Here is an 11,467-nt window from a genome sequence, read left to right as displayed (position 1 = left end):
ATTGTTGACAGATGACAATACGCCAATTAGCACAAATGGTAAGTTCCGACAGTGTCTACAAGTGTGCCTACTAACCGCTAGATGGCAATACCGGTTTCATATTTATACACCTGGTAGTTTGCTAACCAGTTCATAATACAAAAAGGAGTAACAAGTTATTTTCATTGAAACATCAAAATCATTTTTACCCTATATTTTGATGAACATTTTAAGCTCTAATAATCTTTTAAAATAATTCCACAAAACTCAAAACCTATTAACATATAATTTTGAAGATTAAATTCAGATAATTATTTCAAAACATTAAAAACAGTTTTTCAATTATGAAATTGGAATAGGGATATTTAAAACATAGATATACTTTTATTATACCTTATCATATCCCATGTTAAGTAACATAACCTCAAAGTAAACAATAAATTTATTTACTTAGTTCAACAATATTCAACTTCAATCTTTATGTAAGTTAATATTGTAAACAAAATAAGTCAGCCAATAATAATTAATCAAAAATATCAATTTACGACCAAATAAGACGAATATTCAAAATGTTGAATCATCAACTATAATTTTCAATTAAAAAAATCATATTCAACTACAAATAAAACTTATTTTCAACAAAATAGTCCAATTTTCAACCTAAGAAATTATATTTCAATTAAAATGATAAATTTTCCACCACTAAATTAATTTATACCAAATAGTTGAACCTTCAACCTAAAATCAGATGTTATTTCGAAATATAAATTTTGAACCAAGCAAGAAACAAATTGTTAACCATACAGATTAAATTTGTATAAAAAATAAGTTTTCCACAAAAAGTAGAATAATACATATTTCAGTTAAATATGTCAATTTTTAAATAAAATGATAAATCTCCGACAAAGTAATGAATTTATAACCAACAAATACTTGGATTTTTAACTAAAAAAGACGAGTTTGTATAAAAATACATGATTTTACAAACGGTTAAAAAGAGTTAAATTTTCAACTAAGTGAATGAATTTTGAACTTAAAAGATAAACTTTCAACTAATGAGATTATTGTTCTATCAAGAAAGACGAATTTTCGACAATATTGATGAATTTTTATCTAAAACAGATAAATGTCCAACTTAAAATAAAATAGTTAAATTTTCAATAAAAAAATTAATATGCAACCAAATAAAATATACTCGAACTAAATAGTCCAATTTCAACCAAACAGATGAATTTTCTACAAGCAGATTAAATTTATATGAGAACCGAAAACATTTTTGACAGGTAATAAAACAGTTAAATGTTCAGTTTACAAAATTCATTTTCAAATGAAAAAATCCATTCTCAACACAAGAAATGAATTTTAAACCAGAAGCACCATTTTTCAACTAAGGAAGATTAATTTGCTATAAAAAAGAATTTATTTTTAACAAAACAGATGAATTCGTCAACGAGAAGATTAATTTTAATATTTTACCACAAAAAGAAAATTTCTAAAGAAGTAGTTCAACTTTCAACTGAGGAGTTAAAAAGAAAGACTTTAATTTTAAATCAGGAACAACTGACTTTAACAAAATATATGAATTTTTAACAAAAAAAATAACTTTTTAGATAATCAAATAAACTTAAACTTCAGTTTATCGAAAATTCCCTAAATGGTTTTCCAACGAAAGTGAAATTGTTATATTTTCATTAAATAATATTAATTTTTACTCAAAAGAAAACAAATTTTGAGGAAAAAAGTGTTTCTGAATTAAAATAATAAATCATAAACCAAAATAATTAATATTGAGCAGAGTAGTTCCACTTTTAGCTGTTTTAAATTGAATAGTCAAAATGAGACTGCGCCGTCAGTAATTATGAAAAATCAAAAACATTTTTTTACATTCAAAAAATAAAAATAATAATTCATACTAAACATTTTTCATTATTTGTATATATTTCATTCTGTTGACTGACTTCCAAATTCAAAACGTGGCTGAATGGAGAAAATATATTTAAAAAATTGCATTTTTAAAAATCGTTTTCCAAATTGAAAAAGATTTTCGATCGCTTTATGAATACGCATTTAAAAAACCAGCCAACAAACAATATTTTTTCAAATAGATAAAGAAATACGCAAAAATTTAAAAAAAATAGTTCATTTTAGTCACTTTCAAAAAATGATAATGTAAATCAATTTTTTTTCCTTTTCTGTCTATTTATTTGGAGGTATAAAAAGTAAACAAAAAATGTACTATAACTTTTTACGTCTTGCAACAAATGAAGAAATTTTATGATTGAAATTTTTTTATGGATCGAATCTTTTCAAACCAGACAAGCTCTATATAACTTTAAGTCAGAGAGGAAATATGTTACTTTTTTTAGAGGAAATTAGTCGACAAGTATATATGCGATTTAAGAAAGAAATTTCTACGAAGTTAAGGATAATATACGAATCTTCGCAAAAAATTTTATTTAAATCTTGACATGTATCTTCAGTCCGCATTAAGCTGCAGAAACTTTCTAGAAATGTGAGAAAATCTTCTAGGCATATTTTTTTAATTCGAAAGAAAAAATACAGAAGGTTTCCAGAAAAATTCCACTTTTGTATTTTTTGCAATATTTAATTTTTTTCAACAACACATTTTCTTCTGATGAAAAACCCGAAAAGACTTAATTTAACAGTTTTAATAAAGTTTTGGTAAAAAATAATAATCTTTTTAAAAATTATTAGTATTAATTTTTTAAGTATTTTAAATATTTCAGGATGTTTTAAAAGATGTCAAGGAATTTTCATCTAATTTTTATACATTTAAGGAATTTTAAAGGATTTTAAAGAACCCGTGAAGGAATTTCCCCGGTTGGCTCTAATACAACAAGGTTTCTGGTCGGATTCCGGCCGGGCTACCCCGGGCAGGGTTTCATGGACGGGAACTGGGCGGGAGCCGGTCGGGCTACATTTTTCTCGAATCACGTAGTCTGGGGCCGGCCGGTTACTGACTGGGCCAACCCTAGTTATATCCCATGGTCGGGAGCTGGCTGGACACTGGTCAGGTTAATGTTTTTGTAGAAATTACACATTTTTTAAAAGCCGTGATATTATCAAAGACGTAATTATGGATGCTAGATGAATTGTTATTTGAAAATTGTCATTTAAAAATTTATTAGATCAGTTAAACATAAATGAGCTTTTTTAAATCCTTTAAAAAAAACATTACATTTTTTCGAATAATTTAACATTTTCAATTAAACTGTTATCGATTCTGCTGCATGCAACAACAGAAATGATACAATTTTTATAAACTTCTCTATATTCAGACAATGTTTAGCCTGTGCAATTTCAAATTTATCGCCATATATAGTGCCTGCTGTGTCTGTCATCTGCATAGACACTCAGTAATTTTCAATTTCGCACCTGGAACGAGAATGCTCCTTGCACTCACGTCGCGTCGTCTCTTCGAAGTTCGCAAATAAAATCGAGACTAGTAGTTAAAGTAAACCTTATTTCAGTAATTAGTTTGAATCCTCCACATAGTGCGCAAATAATTATTATTTTAAATTAAAATATAGTCCTGTGTACACAGTTTTTATTTTATTCGTTCCTAATCTGGAAAAAAGGAAGAATAGGTGAGAGAAACACAGAGTCAGCTATCTGGTCTTGAATCGCTAATCTTTTAGTTTATCCTATTCACAATGAGATGTTTAAGAAATCTTCTCAGCAACCACGTGGTCAACAAATTATAATTCATTTTTATTCCACGTGTTTATAAAAACTGTGAAATCTTTGAACCCATTTTTAATCAATATGATAATTTAATTATTACTCACGTGTCCTTCCTTTTTTTTACAATAAAAAATATGAGAAAAACTTGAAAATGTACTTATCGTTTCTGACCATTGTATATGCGCTCGGCTTCTTTGCTCTTGGGTGATCTAGTTTGTAATGAACTAACGAATGGCACGAAAGCAAAAAAGGTTTTTCGTCACGTCGCGGCCATTTTGTAAAATACACGTTAACTGGAGCTCTCCTATTGGCTGGCAAACAAGCTTTAAAACTGCCGCCTTTTGCGTATTGGCCAATCAAACCCCGAATCAAAACGCTAAACAAAACACCTCTTTTTTCTGCACAATGTGATTTATATGGCACGTGCATGCGTAGATTTACCGGCAACTGCCGCTTCGCATATCTTATTTCACACGCGCCTATTTGTTTTAAAGGAAATATTTTACTCGTGGAAGTGAGAGATTGAAAGTTTTTTAGTTGGCAAGAAAATGGAAGTTCAAAATCATCATAAAAAGCCTTCTGGAAAATACCAGACATCAGCTTGTAGGCCCTCAAAAAGAGAAAATACGTCCGATGGTAAGTTAGCTTTGAAATATTAAATTAAATTTAACATCTCCCAAAATTTTCCATTTCCGGAGACAAAAAATCCGTAATTTTTCTCTTTTAGAAATTCGAATATTAACACGTACCACCGGACATTAGAAATTCCCATCTAATTAACCCACATATGACCCAACAATCAAAAAAATAAATTTGTACGTATCATTGTTAATTTTCAGCAATTTCCGTCTTATTTTTAAAACAAATAATTACTAATGGACATTTTTAATGTTTACCATGACTTTTTAAACAATTTTAAATTGTTTAAACAAATTAAATTATTTAAACAATAATTTATTCCCCCAAATCTTTTTAAATAGTCTTATTTTCTGATTAAAATGAAATATTTTGTAATTGTTTGAAGTAGAAAATTTGTCTAAAAACATTATGTACTTATTTAAACAAATAATTGTTTATTTTCAAGATTTCTAAAAATTGAGCCAACGATGTCCACTTTTTGCAACTTGGTACCGTATGCGACTTTTTTCAATAATTATATAATTTTGATAAATTTCTTTTAATGTTTAATACATTTCTATTTGTTTGAACAATATTTATTTGCTCAAATAGTTGCAACTAAATAAATGTAATAAAATATAACACATACAAGTTTCGAACGGTATAGTCTATAGAAGGAATATTCGGTTTATCCGGTTAGAAGAAGTGATCAGTCGGCATTTGGAGTAAAAAACGTGATGACAAAACAATTGAGTGCAGGTGGCGCACTTCGTGTACAAAACTACCGTATATTGTTTTTGCCGAAAAACTGTAAAAACAATTGAGAGTAGATGACGCGCCATCTGCAGTCAATTGTTTTGCATCACATTTCGTACTCCAAATGTCGACTGATCATTTCTTCTAATCGAATATACAACATATTTTCCTGATTCCTATTTCCTTTACTAAAACTTGTGGATGGAAAAATGAATTACAGCATTAGCAATTGCATTTTATGTAAAATCATTTGGAATAGTGACTCGAACCAAACCAGTAATAAGATCGATGTGGTAATGGATGACATAAAAAATGCAAATGAATTCTCTGAAAAACAGTTATTGCAAATAAAAATAAAGCAGCGTGATACATTCTATCCACAATATTATCGACAGCGCATGCTGAAATGTTTAGTGGTCAAAAATCGTTTGCTTCCTATAAAAGGATTGTGGAAGCTAAAAATGATTGCTATCCAGAATCTGGCTACATTAATGTATCCGAATCAGGAGCAGAGATACACTTTATACCATTATTAGGGCACACAGTAAAGAGAATCCTTTCAAAATTCAATAAAGAAGAGCTGGAAGAACTTTCTAAAAAAACTATAGTTCTCGTAGGTAAATGGGGAATGGATGACGCTATTGGACAACAAACTATGCCCCAAAAGTGGTCGTGCTAAATGGAGCTTGATACTAAGTATAAAGATAATGAAAACATGTCCAATGATGTTAAAAAAAGTGATGATGTCTTGTCTGAAACTGATGCAGATGAGGAAGAATAAAATGATGATTAAAATGATAAGTTTAAATGCAAGAAAAATAATAAGAATATGGATGATTCTTCCATATTTTTTTTATCGTTTGTTCCTCTTCTGTTGAAAGCTGACGACAATGTTATTTGGAGTAACGAGGCAACTAATTCAGTGCATTTCTATCGGATAATGAAGTTTGAATTTGTAAAAGAGAACAGCTTGCTCACTTTACAAGAACACAATCACTTCACGAACTTGCTTGAGAAAGTTGAATTATATGAAATTGAAGTCAACGATGTGATGTTCAAATTGCGCTTTGATTTGAAATGTACAATGATAGATGGCAAAGTTTGCAATGTTCTAAGTGAACAAAAGGCATCAAATTGTTGCAACATTTGTCGAGTGTGCCCGAAACACGTAAATAATTTGACTCATGTCAAACAGTTCAAGTGCAACGAAAATTATTACAAATTCGGTCTTTCGACGTTATACTGTTGTTTACGCTTCATGGAGTTTCTCCTTCATATAGCTTACAATCTTGATTTTAAGAAAGGTGCAGCTAGAACGACGAAAGAAAAAGAATTTTAAAAATCTAAAAAGAAAGACATTCAAGATGTACTTAAATCTAAATGATCAATTTTAGTCGATGTTGTAAAACAAGGTTGAAGAACAACCAACGCTGGTAATGTTGCTCGCATTTTGTTCAAAAACTGCAAAGCCTTGTGTGACATTATATGGCTGGTATCCAATGCCACCATCAGTTCATAAAGTTCTCATTCATGGTGCCGAGATCATCAAATCCTTCGACGTAACTTCCGTCTGGCTATTAGAGGAGCCCCAAGAGGCTAATAGAAAGATTTTTCACAAGGCTAGGCGCGAAAATAGCAGAACTAGTAATATCATCCATTACTTCCTGATATCTTCAGATTCTAAGATTAGCTCTTCAAGGGTCAAAGATAAAAGAAAAAAAGCCCTGTCGGATGATGCTGAAGCGATATTGGTAAAAACTTAACTTTCATTGAATAAGTTCCTTGAAAAAAAGAAATAAACAAAAAAATACAAGGAAAAAAATGTAGAAGTTAATTAAAAAAGCAAAAAAGCCTTTATTCAACAACTGCTATCTGGACGATGTGATGACCATGACGCTTGACCATTGCAATGGTGAAGAGGTTTAACAACTGCTCATTATATACGCTAACAAAACATTAGGACCAAAAGCAGTTTAACTTCTTAGGAACACTCATGATATTTTACGGAATAAATTATTCACATCATCGGTTGTGGTAATTAGCCTAATCTTAGAAAAATGGTTAAAATGTGCATTTAATTTAATGATTACTCCCATGTTGGCACGAAAGTAAAAAAGGTTTTTCGTCAGGCCGCAACACGTCGCGGCTATTTTTCCAAATACTCCATTAACTGGAGCTCTCCTATTGGCTGGCAAATAAGCTTTAAAATTGCGGCCTTTTGGGTATCGGTTAATCAAACCCCGAATCAAAACGCTAAATAAAACACGTCTTTTTTCTGCACGATGTGACTTATACGGCACGTGCATTTGTAGATTTACCAGCTACTGCCGTTTCGTGTATCGTAGTTTGCACGTGCCCATTTGTTTTCGAGGAAATATTGTATTCATGGAGGTGGGGGATTGAAAGTTTTTTAGTGGGCAAGAAGATGGAAGTTCAAAATCATCATAAAAAGCCTTCTGGAAAATACTAGACATCAGCTCGTAGGCCCTCAAAAAAGAGAAAATACGTCCGAAGGTAAGTTAGCTTTGAAATATTAAATTTAATTTAACTCCTCCAAAAATCTTCAATTTCCGGAGACAAAAATCCGTAATTTTTTTTTCGTAATTCGAATGTTAACACGTACCACCCTATACTTGAAAATCCCATTTCGATGCTCAAACCAATAAAATTACAAGTTAAATGAAGAGATCCAGTTCGACTTTTTTACGTACTGAGGTTCTAATTTATTGGAAGCGTATTTGTTCAAGGTATTATTGAACTACTATAGTTACATATTTTTTCGGTGTAATGATCAGGCTGTCGATAGTTCAATTCTTTTATTTGACAACTTTTTTTTTATTCATTTTTTTTTGCGCATTTTAAATATGACTTTTCGATTGATTTATTTGCATAATCATAATTTGTCGTAATTTATTGCGCTTTTTGTCGAAAAAAGTTAGGTTTCAAATGTTTTTACGTCGATTATTATTACTCACAAATATATTACGAAAAATAAATAAATTTTTTAACGTCCTTAGAAAATTAAAAATTTAATCAATATTAAAAAATATATTAAAAAAATTTTTTACGGTGTTTTTTGTTAAACATTTTTTCTCAGAAATGAAAAATTTAAATAAATTCTTACACAATTATTAGGATTTTTTATTTCTTATTAATTTATGTTAATATTTAGTTTAATAACAATAAATAATACTACCATCATTATTATATGTTCTTGATGAAACACAGTGCTTTTTATTTTGTTGTGTCACTCCATTTGTTTATAAAAACTAGAACTTTAAAGATACATTGCTTCAAAATCCAATTAGTTAACAATGCTTATGACCTTATTTTCATGCAATAAAATTCTTCTGCAAATTGCAATCTTTTACCTTAGAAAGAAATAAATATCTTCATCTGATAATAGAATGTACAGGTGAGTCAAAATTTATTTTTCTCCCTTTCTATCACAGATGATGTAGATCTGATACTGTATGCTTTTGTCGTATTTGAAAGCGCCATTAATTGCAACTACAGGAGATAGTATCAAATCGAAGGTATTTTTGTTTCTAGGAAATCATTTTCTCTAGATTTTAAAAAGATACGTTGTTAATTCAAAAGTATGTTTAATACTTTAAATACAAGATTTTTTCGAAATAAATGTGCATTTATTTTTCTCAACTTTATATGCTGGAGCTTCATATAATTGACAATATTTAAATTAATAGTAGTGTAATTTTTATAAAAAAAACTCGAATTTTTTCACTCAACTCTCTAAATTTGAAAGAGTGAAAATTTCACTAATTGAATTAGTGATTGAAAGATTCACTGTTGAAATAGTGATTTTTTGGCTTTTCACTATTGAATTAGTGGTCTTCTACTGTAAAAATAGTGATAATTTCACTATTTCGAATTATTGGATTTTATTTCACAATTATTTAGTAGTTTAATTCACTATTTTATTAGTGAAGTCGAGATCGAGGCCGTGATCACGTGATCGCGGCTAATGATGAACTCGCGCCAACCCGCGCTCACGTCTCGTTTGCATCATTTGCATCGTTTACATTTGTTAGCTTGCATAATTTTTCTTTCTACGAGCGTAAAAAAATGGTAAAACACAGGTTAGTAATATTTTACAGTTCCTTATACTTTCGTGTAGTTTCCTAGTGAATAGCGTCCTTATTATGTGGCGATATGTATATCGAGACGGGAATATTTACTACAGAACATGAGCGCTGTGTTCGTTTTGAGGTTATGGAATTCAGCTTTCCATTCATTTCTATAGAAATACATGGAAATCTGAATTGAGATTTTCCTTTAGTAAGTACAGTATCGGCATAAATTAATTTAATTTTTAAATATACATCATAGTTTACTTCTATACCTTGTCTTGTAATATAGATTAATGTTGGGTTTATTGGTTGTAATATGTAAATAGCCACAGCTTTCTCCTTTAGATAAGCAGCCTATATATTAAAGGGCATTAGGGCCACTAAAGCAGTTATAATCTTGACTTGACTCTGTAACTATACTAAATAAAGGCACGTGATATCTCACTAGAGATATCACATATTTTTAAAAACACCTTTGAGCCTTTTTCACCATAACATTTTGGCGATCCTGCCAGGATCCCTTTAAAGAATACTTCGAAGGACAGAATTCTCTACGGAGAAACATTAAAGTTTTTCCCTTCTTATAAGTGACGGAGGCCTGGAAAACGAAGAGAAAAAAAAATCTACGAAATTCATAAAAAACGAACTCCGGACTGTACTACGGACAGCCCGAAAACATTGAGCTATACTACTGCTATTGAAACTAGTATCTGAAATTCAGTAGGGCCTATTCTTCGTAAAATAGCAGTAGGAAAACTCAGGAAAAATAAAACTGAACGAGGCCCGCAATCAGGCGGAAGAGGCACCTGCCTAGCTACAAGAAACAGATCGAGTTAGCCACCAGCCGAACTAGGAATCCAGACAGCAAGCGGAAATTCTACGGATCTTCAGCAACTGTCAAAAGACAACGTTCACTGTCAGTTTTTGTTAGTAATAAGACTGAAATTTGTAAAGAGTATAAATCCTCTTTGTGGTCTGAGGAAGGTAACAAACCTGAAATAACACATTTCTTGTTTGGTGAGGTAAAGTTTTACAATTTAACGTAGGGTATACTCCTGGTGCTCCAGAGCACTGCCCTTCTTCAAAAATATAAATAAATTACTTTAAAATCGTCAGTGTTGTATTAGAACGATACGTCACATTTTATTGTATTAAAGGACAAGGTACCAACTACACAAAAGTGTCACGCGATAATTACACCCGACAAAATAGAAACTAAGTACACTCACACTGATAGAGTGGGGCATTAGAAAAACTTCCATTCTGGCTTATCGGGTACCATTAACGTACGCGACAGACGATTCTGACAGTGACTTGTACGAACCACAGTACATTACGGCAATGGTCTCCCCCGCCCCCACTCGCGCTCAGTCTCCCTCAATGGAAGAAATTCCAGCATTCTTACTCGATGAACTTGAAGAAATTAGAACAAGCATAAGCACTCTGGTTATAAATCAATCAGCAGCAGCAGAAAATATCTCCATATTAGTAAGAGAGAACGACAAGAGATTAAAAGAAGGACATAAAATATTAGCAAGAATTGGAATAAAAGGAAATATTCAAACAGATACCGAAGGCGCAAATGGAGGAAGAATGACTGAAGATAAAGATTCGGATTACGAACAAGTCAAAACGAGAATAAAAATCAGAAACGAATCTATTTTGAGAAGTCGGCAACAACTAGAACCTCAAGCACCACACCGGCACGAGGGAATACCAGCTAAAGATATCATTAGAGCCATTAAACCTATAAATGGACAAGACGATATGGGCGAGGAAGATTTTATCAAAATAATAATGAGGACAAAAAGTCAGTGTTCCCAACCACAACTATTACTAGATTCTATTTTAGCTGAAAAAATCACCGGTAATGCTGACAAAGTCATACGTTACACCCCTATAAACACTTTCAACGATTTGTATGAAGCCCTAAGACAACATTTAAAGCAAACGGGCTCAATTCTATCCATTAAAAGTAAAATGGAATCGTGTAAACAGGGTCCAAATGAAACTATCCAGAACTTTTCTTTACGCTGTAAACAAATACTGAACGAATTAAACTACGCGGTGCAAGCATCCTCGGGAGGGCCTGAAAGACAACTCAGATTAGAAATCGAAGAAAAAGAGGCAATCAATCGGTATATGGTAAACCTAAAACGAGAAATTGGAATTCAGGTACGGGCAATGAAGCCAATAACATTAATGGAACCCCAAACAGAGGCAGCAGAGTATGAAACCTGGCTAAAGGAATCACAGCCAATTAGAAATACACCCATAGCACCTCGACCAACTCCCAGGTTTATTCAAAGACCTTTGCC

This window comes from Belonocnema kinseyi, chromosome 1, assembly GCF_010883055.1.
Source record: "Belonocnema kinseyi isolate 2016_QV_RU_SX_M_011 chromosome 1, B_treatae_v1, whole genome shotgun sequence".
Classification (NCBI taxonomy): domain Eukaryota; kingdom Metazoa; phylum Arthropoda; class Insecta; order Hymenoptera; family Cynipidae; genus Belonocnema; species Belonocnema kinseyi.
The sequence above is the reverse complement of the archived record's forward strand: the minus strand, read 5'-3'. Positions refer to the sequence as shown.